The sequence below is a fragment of the Elaeis guineensis genome, chromosome 1 (genome assembly GCF_000442705.2).
Source record: "Elaeis guineensis isolate ETL-2024a chromosome 1, EG11, whole genome shotgun sequence".
In the NCBI taxonomy this organism is placed as follows: Eukaryota; Viridiplantae; Streptophyta; class Magnoliopsida; order Arecales; family Arecaceae; genus Elaeis; species Elaeis guineensis.
In genome coordinates this window covers 95,911,336-95,929,158 of record NC_025993.2, presented here as the reverse complement: position 1 = coordinate 95,929,158, position 17,823 = coordinate 95,911,336, and positions in this window count along the sequence as shown.

Below are 17,823 nucleotides of genomic sequence, written 5' to 3'. Positions count from 1 at the left end.
ATAGGAATTATGGTGGTTATACGACAAAACTTGCTTATTTTACTTCACATTTTTGTTTTTTCTTTATATTTATGTCTCTGCGTGTTTCTTCATAATTATCGTCATTATAAAATTGACAACAAACCCATCATCACATGAAATAACCTATAATTGTGGCTTCCTATGATTGTGATGAGTTATCTTCCATGAGGGCCCCCATCAGATGGGATCCTCTAACATTCCATTGGTTCCATTTTGATCTTTTCTACTGTTCCAATTGCTGTGTGAGCTCGATCTAGAAGTTGCAAGTGGTCCAGCTTTGTTGATAAAATGCACCGACGACAGCAAACCTCCTACCATGTGTACGTGTCCTTGCTATTTTCAGCAATATGATGGACCCTCGGAGCACCGCAAAATAATTATAGATTCGCTTCTGTTCTTTTGGCTTAGAATATATTAGGCTGCTCCACACCCACCTCCACCACAATCTACGTAGACGTTCATGCCTCGCATTCCGTATTATTTAATTCCATCACAGCATGCCTTAGCTTGGAGATCTCAATGGCATTCAAAGGAGGTCATGAGTTCAACTCTGCTGACCTCCCAGAACTCTTTTAGGTCGGTCCTCCACCATGATTATTATAATTGCAATTTAAGCTCCATCTAATAATACATTGACACGTTGGCATGAATGTTTTCATGCTAACCAGTCCCTGCGAAGCATCAGAAGGTCACTGAGACTGGGATTATGTGTATCTGAGTCAGACCCACCAAACATCTGCCAAAATTTATGGATGTGGATGCCCCATCATTGAAAGATAAACCTTCACCAACTTCTAAACACCTACATTATTATGCATATCTTAGCCCTCCACAGAACATATCGTTGGAGTCAAATGTTTAGATGATTAATTAAACATCAAATCAGATAGTTGATGGAGTGCATTAGCATTAATTAATACAGAGAAGAAGATAAAGGCCAAAAAGGAGCTAAACTCCAAACATGCAGGGGTTCCTTCTTATCCCTATGTCATGTGAGCTGAAGATACTACCAATAACAACACCATTTTACTTCTCAATTCTATCTCCTCTTGAGCTTACAATCATAGGGCGAAAATAGTCTCATGCCCTGAACACATGCTTCTGTCTTTTACTTTGTTGTCTTACCACCATTTTACTTTTCAAATCTCATCTTGTCATGAGCTTACAACATAGAACAAAACTAATCTCATGTGCTAGGCACTTGATTTTAGCTTTTACTTGGTGGTCTTACCACAAAGCTGGTGAATTTTGATAAGAAAAACAAGATGTGGTCCAACCCCTGTTAAGATGATAACCACAGATGTCATGCAATGTTGCACAACGGATATGGGGCTAAAAACATGACCCCCATGGGTGGAAATGCTGTCGCATTTCTGCGTCTAAATCCAATTTCAAACACTATGGTTGACTCGTAAGCTACCCTAAAAGAGTCCATGATGTATGGCCATGTGTTGGGTTCTTATGTTGGTAATGCTTCAAGGCCTATGCTAAAAAACTAATCTAAAGTTATTATTTGAGTTTCATAGCTTTATATAAGCACCCACGATTTTTTCAAAATAAAACTAATGTAGGACTAAGTATACTCCTACTCCTGCATGAGTTTTCATGATCCTCCTAACTTTTCACTGCAATTTAGAAATATATGATCACCTATGATAAAGAATTTTATAAGCTCATCATTTTCTTTATACCCACCAAAATGCTTTTTTAATGAAAGAGTAGGAGATTTCAAAAAGAAAAAGAAAAAAGAAATACATTTCCACTCAATCATAGCAAAATTTATGCCTACTTGAGTTGATAAGCAACCTTTTTAATATTTTCTAAATGAAACAACATAGTTTCTGATTCTCATTCCATACCAAAGTTACTAAATGATAAGGAATTGGTGAGATGTAGCATGTGATCTCTATCAATTAATTGGCAATAGGAGATGTGTGATAAGATAATGAATACGGTAAAAGAATGAAAATATGGCATACTCTATATAATAAAAGGTATATGAAGGACTTGGCAAGTCTTAGATGAGTTATGATATTTTTTAATGAGTTTTTAGTATGTAACCTCCTAAATATATGAAATTACATAAAAATTCTAGCAAAGTTACTGTTTGCATGTATAGCCTTATAAATTTTTCATTACACATTTGTCCATTAACGATATTTCAATTATTTGAATTTTAAATCACTCATTTCTTAAATGATGTTAGATGGTATATATATATATTTGTGTGTGTGTGTGTGTGCGTGCAAAACAAAGAGAGAGAAAAATGAAGGTTGTATATGCAAAGCATTTGTTTTATGAGGGTATATATATAAATAGTAACTTTGTGAGGATATGCATGTAATTTTATATATTTAGGAGAGTATACACTTAAAAACTCTTAATCTTATGACTATATATAAGTCTGTGTAAGAACCTAGGTAGAAGATTTATTTCCCCTATACAGTTGCTCATTGAAAATTCATGAGATAACTATTGAGACTCAATCACCTAAAGCTGCTTATAACTGGTAGACCCTCTTGGTTGTAACAATTATAAACTCTGCAAGGTAGGAATCTAGGTAGAATATTTATCTTATGCACAATTGCTCATTTTAAGTCTATAAGGAAACAAGTTAGACTTAATGGCCAAAGTGCTTATTGGAAGACCAATTGGCTCTAACAACTATAGAATCCTATAGTTTCAAATATAAGATGATGAGAAGATGTAAAGGAGAGGAAATGGAGAGAAGTTAGTATAATAGTAATATTTTATTTAATGATTCAATTTTTTCAAATTATATATCTTAGCCAACATAAATGCATATACACACACATATGTACATGTGCATATGTTATATATGGATGCATGTACACTCTACATGGTCAAATCATAGTCACAAATGATAAAAAGTACAAAAGGGTGTGGCTTAGTTATTTCTGCATATATCCTATAAGAGAGTGGTTTTCCTTTATAGCAACGATTCCAGTCATAAAATTTCTAGGTATATATGATCATCCAAAATTATCAATCCGCATCACAAGGCAAAATTGGCAAATTAGAGTCTATTATAGATTTTTAAATTTTGAAATTTAAGTTTTTAATTGATAAGTTTAAATTTTGAATCTAAAATTTGGACAGAGATTGGCTTTGAATGTATATATGGGCTTGGATTGGGCAAAAACAGATCCAAGTTTTGGAATAAAATAACTGTCGTTGGTTGGTTTTAATTGTCTTTGGGACTAAATGTTTGGGCTGGAGATAATGCTTTGCTATCTCTTTTCTTTCTTCTCTCCTCTTCACTCTCTCTCTTTTTAATTTTCTATTTTTTTTTCTGATTCTTTATTGATCCTATGATTGATTTTGATGATAACAAAATATTAAGTAATTATGATACTAATCATGTATTTCAAAGTTGGATGTAGGATTTCTAAAGTGTTCATAATGAAGAAATCATCTTTAAAAAAAATCTTCTCAAGTTGCTAAGTCAAAGTACTTAAAAAAATAAGTTCCCACAAGTTTAGATGGCTCATTATGAAGAAAATAAAATAAATATCATATGAAAGTATTAAAGCTAAGAAATTAAAGTTTGAGAGATTAAAATATGAAGAAAAATATTGTTGGAATGTTTGAAGTTGATTTCGAAAAGTTTTTAGTCGACTCTGGCATGTTGGAAGAAAACTGATACAGTTCGAGTCTACTCGATTTCAATCCCAGCCGACTTTCTCAGAGAAGGTAGAAAACTACATTTTCAGGATCCCTGCTCGAGCTAGCTTGATTTCAATCCGAGCTAACTCACCTGCAAATCAAGCCAACTTGCTTGCAAATCGAGCCGACTCCTTTCACGGGGACAGTAGTAATGACTAGTTTTCTGTACTTTTTTAACAGCTAATTTTTTGATTCAATGGCTACTTTAAGCTCTCCAATAGCCAAAACTCACTTTCAAGTCTCTTCCAAACCTATTAAAAGCTAGAGAAATATTTGAGAAGAGAGATTAAGAAGATTAAAAAGAAAAATTTTCAGTTTGAATGAGGAACATTGAATACCATTGAAAAAAGAAGAAATAAAAAGAATTAGTGCATAGATTTGAGAGCTTTTACAGATTGATCTTCTCCAATATTTTTTACATCATCTCAAACATCAAAAAAGAGAAGTCAAGCATCAAAAGAGTAACTCTTTATTGACTTTCTTTGTGCCTAAAAGAATTTATTTTCTATTTTTCTTTTTTACTAAATTTTTTTTATTATATTTTATTTTCTTTACAAATTTTTTTGGAGAAAAAAATTTGGGTTAAAGGCTCATCTAAGCTCGAAATTGAACTTTGTAACTTTTGATTGGTGAGCCCATAAAACTAACTAGGTTGATTGTGAACTCAAAAAATAATCGGTGTAAGATTTTGGTTGGTGATTTTAAAAGATCAACTAGATTTATTTATGAGCCCAAGCAAAATAAACACACTGTAATCAAGAGGATTATAGTAAAATTTTTAAGGAACTCTTGGAGAGTAGACGTAGGTGTGGGGTTGCACTGAATCACTATAAATTTCATTGTGTTTGCATTGTGCATTGTTGTATTTACTTTCTTGCTTTTAATACTTATTTTGCATTGTTCTTATTCTTGCATTTATATCTTAATTCTACTGTAACTCATTGCATACACCCCACAATCACTTAAGATAGCTTTAATTTGAAGTACATTATTATTTAGATTGTTAATTTGGTTAAAATTTTTAAAGAATCCAATTCACTCCCCTCTTGGTTTACTACCTTTCTGGGCAATATTCTTTATTCGTGTAATTTTATTTATATTAGAGGATATCAAAAAATATCATAAAAGATTTTCAGTAAATATTAAAGAATATCATGAAATATCACAAAGAGATTTTCAGTCAATATACCATATTAGAGAATATTAAAAAATATCAGAGAATATCAAGAAAGATTTGTAGCTAATATACCATATTAGGGAGTATAAGAGAGATTTTGCAATATGTATCATGTGCAATAAAATCATGAGATCCTGATTCTATTTTTTTCTTGCATTGAAATCATGGAATTTTGATTTTCTAGATCTTTATACACTTGTATACATATGCTATTCTAGTAAATAAAATTAAATAACAAATTTTTTCTGCTCAATTCCAACATCGTATCAAAGCAATAGCATCCTACAACCTCCATCAAGTCATAATTACTTTTTCCTTTTGCTTTTCTCCATGGATGACACCAACACCAACTCTATCATATCTTCGATTTCCTCCATCTCCACCACATTTGACTATGAACCCTCATCATTCAATGATCCTCTAGCCAACCTTGTAGGTATTGCTTCTTGTCTTTCTTCTTTGGATAATTCATGACCCAGGATGCATTGATTGTGTGACTTATGATCTTGATCTTTTGAATACATCCCATATTCATTCTGGTTCTCTAGTCAAAATATCTAGTGGTGATTCGGTTCAATTGTGCACATTGGTTCTATTAAGCTTACCCTACAATTGTCATTAAATGAAGTTTTACATGTTTCTTGCTTTCAATTCAATTAGTTATCTGTCAGTAAAATCACCGAAACACTCTATTGTTCTATTACATTTTTCTCTAGGTATTATATTTTTTTAAGTCCTATAGACGAAGAAGGAGTTTGGACTAGATAGAGAGCATGATGGTCTTTACTATTTGGGGCTTAAATCTAACCCCTTTGCTTGTATGCGTATTCATCAAAATAAAGTCAATCTATGGCATTGACATTTAGGACATCCAGCTTCTGATTTATCTAAAAAATTTTCTATTTTAGATTCTACTATTTTCCTTTTAAATAAATACATTTGCACCTTGTGTTAGATGTATGATCTGAAAAGTCAATTGTTGGCTGACATATTATATTTTTTAGGACATATTTTTATACTTAATTTATTAAAATTAATAAAATAAATATTTTTCTTATCCATTCATATGTAATGTGTATGTGAATCATCCAAGAAGTTAATAAATAATGATACATATTCTCAAGAGTTGAGAATTTGAGACATATATCATTATAGGTTAACTCCTAAATTACTCCCGATCATTGGATCATCATGGAGATAGTGATCGATCTGTTAAGATCGATGCATGGATCACTTTTCTTTCAGATAGATGAGTCTCGAGTCTACAATGTGGAGATACTGGAGTAAGAGTGCAGGTAGTTGTTAGAAATAATAGTACTGAGCTTGATCAAAAATGAGAAATCACTGGGATATCTACTCACTCATCAGTGACTATCTCGATGCTGTAGGTGTATGAGTAGTTCTTTGATCTACGATGCCTCAGCTACTCATAGTGGAGTTGCTATAGTTTGACAATACATAAATATAATCCCTAACTATTTAGGACCTTATGGTGTTCCTTGGCTACAGTAGGTTCACTGTAGGAGTAGGTGTGTACTTATAGGAGATCTATTGACCTTAGTACTTGAGGAGTAGTCTTATACGACCTAAGAGACTGAGTCCTTAAGTTTGTGACTACAGCAGCATGATAATAAAAAATTTTTTTCATGAGGTTCAAGATTGGACTCAAGCTGATTAAGTCTGGCATATGACAGATGTTTAGGATTTGACAAGGTTTCATGATCTGCATCCCATCGAGACCCTTGATAGAAGAACTTGATCATATAGTAACTACACCCAGAGGTTTAATTTTTTTTATTCTACTGGGTTGCTACTATATACTGCTAAGCATCACTGATGGATTGTGAGAACTCACTAGGGTTATTTTTGGATCAATGATTCTTGTTGGGTTGAGTTGGAATTATTCCAGCCCATCGAAAGGAGTTTCAATGATACTGTGATGAAAATTATGGTATGTCTCACTACCAGATAGAATAGAACCTATAGGTTCATACATAAAAGGAGCTTGACCAGATCAATGACTTGGGTCATAATCAAATTATCAATTGAATTGATGATTTAAATTAATTTATAAGAGTTATAAATTTAGTAACTGCTAATTATTAGCATGAGAGATTTAATTGTAAGTGTTGCAATTCAATTGGGCCTGATTAAATTATGGATCAAGTCTTAATTAATTTAAATTAAATTAAATTTAATTTAATTTAAATTATTTTAAGATTAATTGAGTTTAATTATCTAAGTAGGACTTAGATTTTAATCCTGATTAGATCAGGGTTGATAGCTTTTTCGAATTAGATTCGAATTAGGCTCGAATTGGATTTAAATTGAATCCAAATTGAATCTAATTAAAATAGACTATCTAAGCCCAGGTTTACTGAGATTCTCTCTTTTATTTGGCTGACCAAAGGGTGTGGGGGTGCAAGAAATGCTGCCCCTCTTTTTTTGCATGCGCATGAAAGAAGAGGAGACGCAAGTTGGCACCTCCCCTTGGTTAGTTAGGACTCTTTCTTAATAAAGATTGATCCTAATTCAAATTTAAATCAATTATGGATCAGATCTTATTAGGATAGGAGTTAATTATGGCATGGAACTTGGTTTTTGTGCGACAAAAATCAATAAAAGGGTGTTAGGCGTGAAGGCTTTAAAGGCGTGCGCTAATTCCTTCTTGCCGCAAGTCATATCTCAATGCCCTTTCCTCCTTATTCCATCTCCACTCTCCACTTCCTCTAGATCAGATTTGAGAGAAAGAGAGATTAGAGAGAGAGAAAGAGAAGAAGAAGGGTTCTTCTTTCTTTTCTTGGTGTTCTAGAAAGATTCCTACTAATCAGCATGAAGGGTTCGTGCAACAGACTTTTTCTTTCAACTAGTTCTAGTAGAAAGGGTTAGATCCAAGCAAAGAAGTGGGCCTATAAGGTGCTAACACTCTGGTGGTATTGGTGCTTTGATGAGATTGTCTCCGTGTAGATACCAGCAGAGGTCGGATGCTTGCACGGCTCTGACAAAAATTTTGGACATCCGTCGGATCCGATCCGAGTAAGAAGAAAGGAAAGCGATTAAGATAATCATTCTTGCTTCCTTGGTTTTTTTTAGATGTCAAATATTTATTTCATAGCATGTTTAAAAGATCCCTAGGTGATTGTAGGATTAGATCCAAGTATGATTAGATTAAAAAATTTTAGTCTTACCTTTCCGCTGCGCATATTCATGAGATAAAAAATCTGTATGCTAATCACCTAGAACTCCAACAGTGGTATCAGAGCCACGACTTTTTAACATGTATGAAAAAAATTTAGATCTGAAAGTTAATTTTAAATATAGATTATTTATTTTGATTTAAATTATATTTGAAATCTAATTTCATGTATATAATACGTAGATCTAAAATTTACATGTATATGTGATATGTTAGTGTAGATTAATGACCTAATAGTCTAGTACTCTTTGAGATCCATGATAAAGGTTGTCCTATCATAGAGGACTATGGTGGAAGGAGTGCCTGCATGGATCAAAAGAGAGAACTGTGAAAAGTTCATCGATTTTGGAAACTATTTTCAAAACAAGTTAATTAAAATATTAGATCTAAAATTAAGATGTTAAACAGTTGTTGAAAAATATTTTTAACTATCTTTTTAGATCAAATTTTGCATGTATGAGATATGTGTTATGTTAGTTTTAGATCTGAAAATTGTATATATGATATATATTTCATAGATTTTAGATATAAAATAATCATATATATGATGTATGATGTTAGGTTTAGATCTGAAATTATTTCAAAATCGTAAGCTATTAATTTATGCACTTAAATCTAATCTAAAAATTATTTTTAGAATCTGAATTTTAAGTTTGCATAAGGGTATGGGTTGAACAATTAGGTCTAGTAATTGAACTACAATAAGGGTCATCGATTAGATCAGGTTAGAACCCATTGTCGATTTTGAGTAGTTGAACGAACCTAATTAATAGTTGGTTAGGATCAGATCAAAGATGCTCAATATCGAATTTAGTTGTAGTTAATTGATCGCATCGATTCATATTTTGAAGTGAATTGATTGACTCAAGATCGAATTTGGCTCAGTAGATTGAGCCTGAGTAGCTAGACTGACCTATTCAATTCTAATTGACTAATTGATATCTAAAATAAGTCTCGACCGGTGGTTTTTAATTGAAAGCATGCTTATTTGATCATTTCGATGGTGTCTAAGATAAGTATCGGTGGACCCTCCCACTGATCTCACTTATCTGGCCAACTTGGTCGACTAAATCTTGAACAAGGTTGCTTAGTCATTCATGTTCACCCATGCCGACTAGGTTAGTCAGACATGAGATTATGCTAATTCAAACCTGATCAGTCAGACATCAGATTGTGCTTACTTAGATGAGACATGAACACAAATCTTCTCACTAAATATTAAGCCCAAGATCTTCTACCATTGTAGGCGTGTGGGTGTCCAACTAGTGTTGATTGTTTTTGACTGATCATAATAGCTCAGTTGCACCAGAAAGATGCAACCACCTTATTAACATAAGATGTTGCTAGGTATTGATGGGGTTGGGCCCAATAATCAAGCACAGTGAGGGACCCAATGATGTTTACCTATAAGTTGAACAGTGGATCGAACTTAACTAAAGATTAGGCCAATAAACGGATACGTTGAGGCTTCATGACTTAGAGGCCAATCCCTACATCATGCTTGAGAAACATTGGATAATAGTTGTCCACTCATCGATATAGCATGACCCAATAATCAGGCACAATGAGGTGCGCATATATCAGTGGGACTGCAGAATCCACTAGGAACCCTAGTCGTGTAGGAGTTTTTGCATCTCCACAGGGGAGTGTAAGAGATCCGTGAGAATAGTGAGAGTCTAATTTGTTTCTTAAAATCTTTAGAATAAATTTTAAAATCCAGTACAATTGTCTAACTTAAATCTTCTACTCTCACAGTTAACCATGTCAGCCTCCAACCCATTAGCCCGTATTTTAGAGTCCAACAGACTAATTGGCCTTAATTACAAGGACTGGTTCAGAAATCTTAAGATTGTCTTAAGTTTGGAGAAGTTGGATTATGTGATCGATTAGGATCCCTCCATTCTACCTAACCATCCAAGTGCCCGTCAGATGATAGTACAGAAAAAATAGATGGAGGACAACAATAAGGTCTAGTGTTATATGTTGGCTTCGATGTCAAATGAGTTGCAGAGCTTGCATGAGGATATGCCTACTGTTAGGGCCATGATTACTCACCTACAAGAGTTGTATGGTGAGTAGAGCCATACTGCACGCTTCCAAGTCTCTAAAAGACTTTTTAATACTAAAATACATGAAGGATAGTTAGTTTACGATCATTGTTTGATGTTGATCAAGGGTATAAAGCAGCTTGAGAAGCTGGGCATTTCAATTCATAGAGAACTGCAAGTGAATTTGATCCTCCAGTCTCTTACTAGTTTATTTGCTTCATTTGTTATGCACTACAATATGAACAAATTGAACTATACTTTATCTGAGTTGATGAATATGCTGGTGAGCAATAAGGAGACCTTGAAGAGTTAAAGGACTTGCACTATTCTCACTGTGGAGCAGGGATCTTCCTCCAAGAAAAAGTCTGGTTGGAAGAAGAAAAAGCTTATGAAGAAGTAGAAAAAGGGCCACTGAATTACTTGCCCTAGTATACACTGACGTGTGTGGATCATTTGATGTGTAGGTCAGGGGTAGTTATCAGTACTTCATTATCTTTACCGATAATTACTCACGATATGGGTATGTGTTTCTTATGAGACATAAGTCTGAAGCTTTTAAAAAGTTTAAAGAATTTAGATATGAAGTATAAAAATAAATAGAAAAATTTCTTAAGATTCTTCGATCAGATCGAGAAAAATATCTTAGTGGAGAATTTTTGGGATATCTCAAGGACAACAGCATAGTCTCATAATGGCCTCCTCTTAGTACATTTTATCTCAACGGGATATCGAAAAGGAGAAATAGGATCCTATTGGATATGGTCCGATCCATGATGAGCTTCACTAACCTACCTATATTTCTTTGGAGACGTGCCCTACTAACTTCCATCTATATTATAAATAGAATTTTCTCTAAATCCATTCCTACCACACTATATAAGATATAGCATGATAAAAAATTAAAGCTTGGCCATCTTAAGATTTGGAGATATCCTGCCTATGTTAAAAGACTAATGACGGACAAGTTAGAGGCCAAATGTATAAAAGCTTGCTTTATTGGATATCCTAAAGAATCAATAGAATACTACTTTTACTTTCTAAAAGATTGTAATGAGATTATGAGTCAGCATGCCACGTTCTTGAAAAAATAATTTGTCCAGGATGGAGGTAGTGGGAGACTAATTGAGTTCAAAGAGAAAGTCTCTGAAGAGCATCCAGCTATAGATCAGGTTGAACCATTGAACTAGTAGATGTAGTGGTTCCACTACCTCATAGATCTAGTAGGATCTTCTATCCTCCTGAAAGATACTTGGGAATACTTACAGAGGATGTAGAAGAAGTGTTTCTCATGGGAGATAAGGATCAAGTGGTTGATCCTAAGACCTATGATGAGGTGATGTCAGACATCGACTCTGAGAAATGGTTAAAATGTTATGAAGTCAGAAATTGACTCAATACATTCGAACCAAGTCTGGACCTTAATGGATCCACCTGAAGGTATTATATCCATTGGGTATAAATGGATCTACAAAAGGAAGATAGGTGCAGATGGTAAGATAGAGACCTATAAAGCTACGCTTGTGATAAAAGATTATAGTCAACGCGAAGGCATTGACTATCAGGATACCTTTTCATCTATAGCCATGCTGAAATATATCCATACACTGCTTGCCATTGCAGCATATCATGATTATGAGATTTGATAGATGGATCTAAAAATGACGTTCCTTAATGGATATTTTGAGGAAGATATCTATATGGAGCAGTCTTTGGATTTTACTTTCAGTGATGGAGATCACAAAGTCTGCAAGCTGCATAGATCTATTTATAGATTAAAACAAACTTTTTAGAGTTGGAACACTTGTCTCACCGATGTGATCAAATCATTTGATTTCATCAGGAATAAAGAGGAACCTTGTATTTATAAGAAGATCAGTAGGAGGACTATCACATTCCTCGCATTGTATGTGGATGACATTCTCCTTATTGAGAATGATATTCCATTGCTGACTTCGATCAAGAGTTGGTTGTCCAAAAAATTTTTCATGAAAGATCTAGGGGAAGCATCTTATATTCTAGGAATTAAGATTTATAGAGATAGACCGAATAGGATGCTTAGCCTTTCACAGAAGATGTACATAGAGGAAGTATTGAAGAGGTTCAGCATGGAGAACTCTAAAAGGAGACTACTCTCCCTTAAATATGGCATTAGTCTCTCCAAGAAGATATGCCCTAGTATATCTGAGGAGATTCAGTGGATGAGCAAGATCCCTTACGCTTTAATAATAGGGAGCCTCATATATGTCATGTTGTGTACACGACTTGTTATAGCCCTTAGTGTAAGTGTCACGAGCAAGTATCAGTCAAATCTAGATGAAGAATATGGGACTACTGTGAAGAACATCCTTAAGTACTTGAGAAGGATTAAGGATTTGTTCTTGGTCTTTGGAGAAAATCCTGTGTTATGGATTATGGGTTATACTAATTCAGACTTTATATCTGATCCTGATGATAGAAGATCTACATCAGAATGTGTGTTTCTGTGCAATGATGGTTCGACTAGCTGGAAGAGTTTCAAGCAGCCCATCATTGCTAATTCTACTATGAAAGTTAAGTATATCACTGTCTCGAAAGCTGCAAAGGAAGCCTTCTGGTATAAAAAGTTTATTGCAGAGCTTAGAGTGATGCCATCCTTCTGTACTATGATAACAACGGAGCCATAGCTCTCGTTAAAGAGTTCAGGTCTTATCAGAAATCTAAGCATATCGAGCAATGGTTTCATATTATACATGAAAATCTTGAGAAAAAATATATTAAGGTGCGAAGAGTAGACTTCACGGACAACATGATAGACCCACTGATGAAGCAATTAAGCTAGTAGAAGATTGAAGCCCACCTTGAGGAAATGGGTCTTAGCTATATGGCCAATTGATTTTAGGTCAAGTGGGAGATTATTAGATGTATGACCTAAAAAGTCAATTGCTGGCTGACACATTATATTTTTCAAGATATATTTTTATATTTGATTTATTGAAATTAATAAAATAGATATTTTTTTATCCATTCATGTGTAATGTGTTTGTGAATTATTCAAGGAGTTAATGAACAATGAAATATATTCTCAAGAGTTGAGAATTTGAGATATGTATCATTATAGGTTAACTTCTGAATTGCTTCCGATCATTGGATCATCATGGGGACGTGATCAATCCATTAAGATCGATGTATAGAATACTTTTCTTTCGGATAGACGAGTCTCAAGTTTATGGTATGGAGATATTGGAGTGAGAGTGTAGATGGTTGTTAGAGAATAATGGTATTGAGTGTGTCAAGAATGAGAAGTCACTTGAATGTCTACTCACTCGTCAGCGACTATCTCGATGCTGTAATTGTATGAGTAGTTCTTTGACCTGCGGTACCTCGACTGCTCACAGTGAGATTACTATAGTTTGACAATACATAAACATGATCCCTAGCCATTCGGAGCCTTGCGGTGTTCGTTGGTTGCAGTAGGTTCACTGTAGGAGTAGGGTGTATATTTGTAGAGGATCTATCGACTTTAGTAGTTAAGGAGTAATCCTGTGCGATCTAAGAGGCTGAGTTTTTAAGTCTGTAGCCACAGTAGCATGATAATAGAAAAAATTTTTCATGAGGTTCATGATTGGACTCAAGCTAATTAAGTCTGACATATGACAGATGCTTAGGGTTTGGTGAGGTTTCATGACCTATATCCTGTCGGGACTCTCGATAAAAGAACTTGATCATATGGTAACTATACTTAGGGATTCAGATTCTTTTATTCTACTAAGTTACTACTACATGCTACTAGGCATCACTGGTAGATTATGAGATCTCATTAGGATTGTTTCTGGATCAATGATCCTTGTTGGGTTGAGTAGGAATCGTTCCATCCTATCGAAAGGAGTTTTGATGATACTATGATGGAGATCACAGTATGTCTCACTATCAGACAGAATAGAACCTGTAAGATCATATACAAAAGAAGCTTGACCTGATCAATGGCTTGGATCATAATCAAATTATCAATTGAATTGATGATTTGAATTAATTTGTAAGAGTTACAAATTTAGTAACTGCTAATTATTAGCATGAGGGACTTAATCACAAGTGTTGCAATTCAATTGGGCTTGATTAAATTTTGGATCAAGTTCTAATTAATTTGAATCAATTTTAATTTTATTGGTCTTGAATTAAACTAAGGCTAATTAGATTTAATTATCCAATAAGATTTGGATTTCAATCCTGATTAGATCAGGGTTGACAGCCTTTTAGAATTGATTTGAATCAGACTTGAATTAGATTCGAATTGAATCTAAATTAAATCTAATTAAAATCAACCTCCTAAGCTCAGGTTTACTAGGCTTCTCTCTCTTATTTGGCTGACCAAGGGGTGTGGGGGTGCAAGAAATGCCGTCCCTCACTTTTGCATGCGCGTGAAAGAAAAGAAGGCGCAAGTTGGTGCCTCCCCTTGGTTAGTTAGGACTCTTTCTTGATAAAGTTTGATCTTAATTCAAATTTAAATCAGTTATGGATTAGACCCTATCAGGATAGGAGTTAGTTATGGCATGGAACTTGGTTTTTGTGTAACAAAAATCAATAAAAGGGCATTAGGCGTGAAGGCTTTAAAGGTGTGCACTAATTCCTACTTACCACAAGTCATATCTCAATGCCCTTTCCTCCTTATTCCATCTCCACACCCCACTTCCTCTAGATCAAATCTGAGAGAAAGAGAGATTAGAGAGAGAGGAAGAGAAGAAGAAGGATTTTTCTTCTCTTCTTGGTGTTTTAGAAATGTTCCTACTAATCAGCGCAAAGGGTTCGTGCAACAAGCTTTTTCTTTCAACTAGTTCTAGTAGAAAGGACCGATCAAAGCAAAGGAGTGAGGCTTGCAAGGTGCTAGTACTCTGGTGGTATCGATGCTTTGATCAGATTGTCTCTGTATGGATACCAGTAAAGGCTGGGTGCTTATGCGGCTCTGACAGAAATCCCATGCATCCGTCGGATCCGATCCGAGTAAGAAGAAAGAAAAGTGATTAAGGTAATTATTCTTTCTTTCCTGATTTTATTTTTAGATCTAAAATATTTATTTCATAGCATGTTTAAAAGATTCCTAGGTGATTGTAGGATTAGATCCAAGCATGATTAGACTAAAAAATTTTAATCTTACCTTTCCATTGTGCATATTCATGTGATGAAAAATCTGCATGCTAATCACCTAGAACTCCAACAGGGGTATGAGAGCCATGGCTTTTTAACATGTATGAAATAAATTCAAATTTGATTTCTTTTTAGATCTAAAAGTTAGTTTTAGATTTAGATTATTTATTTTGATTTAAATTAGATCTGAAATCTGATTTCATGTATATGATACATAGATCTGAAATTTATATGCATATGTGATATGTTAGTGTAGATTAATGACCTAGTAGCCTAGTACTCTTCGAGATCCATGGTAAAGGCTATCCTACTATAGAGGACTATGGTGGAAGGGGTGCCTATATGAATCAAAAGGAAGAACCATAAAAAGTTCAGTGGTTTTGGAAACTATTTTCAAAATAAGTTAACTAAAATATTAGATCTAAAATTAAGATGTTGAATGATTGTTGAAAAGTATTTTCAAAAAGTTTTAATCATCTTTTTAGATCTAATTTTTCATGTATGAGTTATGTGCCATGTTAGTTTTAGCTCTAAAAATTATATATGTGATATATATTTTATAGATTTTAGATCTAAAACAATCATATATATGATGTATAACATTAGGTTTAGATCTAAAAATATTTCGAGATCATAAGCCATTAATTCATGCACTTAAACCTAATCTAAAAATTATTTTTAGAATTTGAATTTTAAATTTTCATGAAGATATGGGTTGAACAATGAGGTCTAGTGATTGAACTATAATAAGGATCATTGATTAGATCAGATTAGAACACATTATCAATTTTAGGTAGCTGATCAAACCTAATCAATGGTTGGATAGGATTAGGTCAAAGGGACTCAATATCAAATTTAGTTATAGTTGGTCACATCGATTTACATTTTGATGTGAATTGATTGACTCAAGACTAAATTTAGCTCAATGGATCAAGCCTGAGTAGCTAGGTTGACCTATTTAATTCTAATTAACCAATTGGTGTCTAAGGTAAGTCTTGACTGATAGTTTTTAATTGAAAGCATGCTTACCTATCTATTTCGATAGTATCTCAGGCAGGCATCGATGGATCCTTCCATCGATCTCACTTATCAGACCAACTTGATCGATTAAGTCTTGAACAAGATTGCTTAGTCATTCATATTCACCCACACCGACTAGATTAGTCAGACATACGATTGTGCTGATCTAAATCTGATCAGTCAGACATCAGATTATGCTGACTTAGATGAGATCTGAACCCAAATATCTCTACTAAATATTAAGCCTAAGGTCTTCCACTGTTGTAGGCATGCGGGTGTCCAACTGGTGTTAATTTTTTTTGGCTGGTTACAGTGGTTCGATTGCATCAGAAAGATGCAGCCACCCTATTAGCATGTGATGTTGCTAGGTATTAATGGGGTTGGGCTCAATAAACGGGCACGGAGAGGGATCCAATGACGGCTTTATCTATGTATTGAAAGTTGGTCAGACTTAACTAAAGATTGGGCCAATAAATGGTCACATTAAAGCTTCATAACTTAGAGATCAATTGCTGCATCATGCTTGAGAGGCATAAGATAATAGTTGTCCACTCATTATTATAGAGTGGTCCAATAATCGGACACGATAAGAGCATGCATATCGATGGAACCATAGTATCTACTAGGAACCTTAGTCATGGAGCAGTGTGAGAGATCTGTGAGAATAGTGAGAGTTTAATTTGTTTCTTAAAATTTCCAAAATAAATTTTAAAATTGAGTATAATTGTCTAACTTGAATCTTCTACTCTCACAGTTAACCATGTCAGCCTCCAACCCATTAGCCCGCATTCTAGAGTCCAATTGACTAATTGGCCTTAAGTACAAGGACTGGTTCAAAAACCTTAAGATTGTCTTAAGTTCGAAGAAGTTGGGTTATGTGCTCAATTAGGACCCCCTCGTTCTATCTGATCATCCAAGTGCCCGTCAGATGGCAGCACAGAAAAAATGGATGGAGGATGACAACAAGATCAAGTGTTACATGTTGGCTTCGATGTTAAATGAGTTGCAGAGCCAACATGAGGATATGGCTACTACTAGGGCTATGATTACTCACCTACAAGAGTTGCATAGTGAGCAGAGCCATACTGCATGGATTTGATCCTCTAGTCCCATACTAGTTCATTTGCTTCATTTATTATGAACTACAATATGAACAAATTGAACTGTACTTTACCTAAGGTGATGAATATGCTGGTGAGCAATGAGGGGATCTTGAAGAGTTCAAGGACCAATACTATTCTCGCTATGGAGCAAGGATCTTCCTCCAAGAGAAAGTGTGGTTGGAAGAAGAAAAAGCCTACGAAGAAGTAGAAAAAGGATCACTGAATTACTTGTCCTGATACATACTGACGTATGTGGACCATTTGATGTACAGACCAGGGATGGTTATCAGTACTTCATTACCTTTACCAATGATTACTTACGATATGGGTATGTGTTTCTTATAAGATATAAGTCTAAAGCCTTTAAAAACTTTAAAGAATTGAGACATGAAGTAGAAAAAACAAACAGAAAAATCTCTTAAGGTTCTTCGATCAGATTGAGAAGAGGAATAC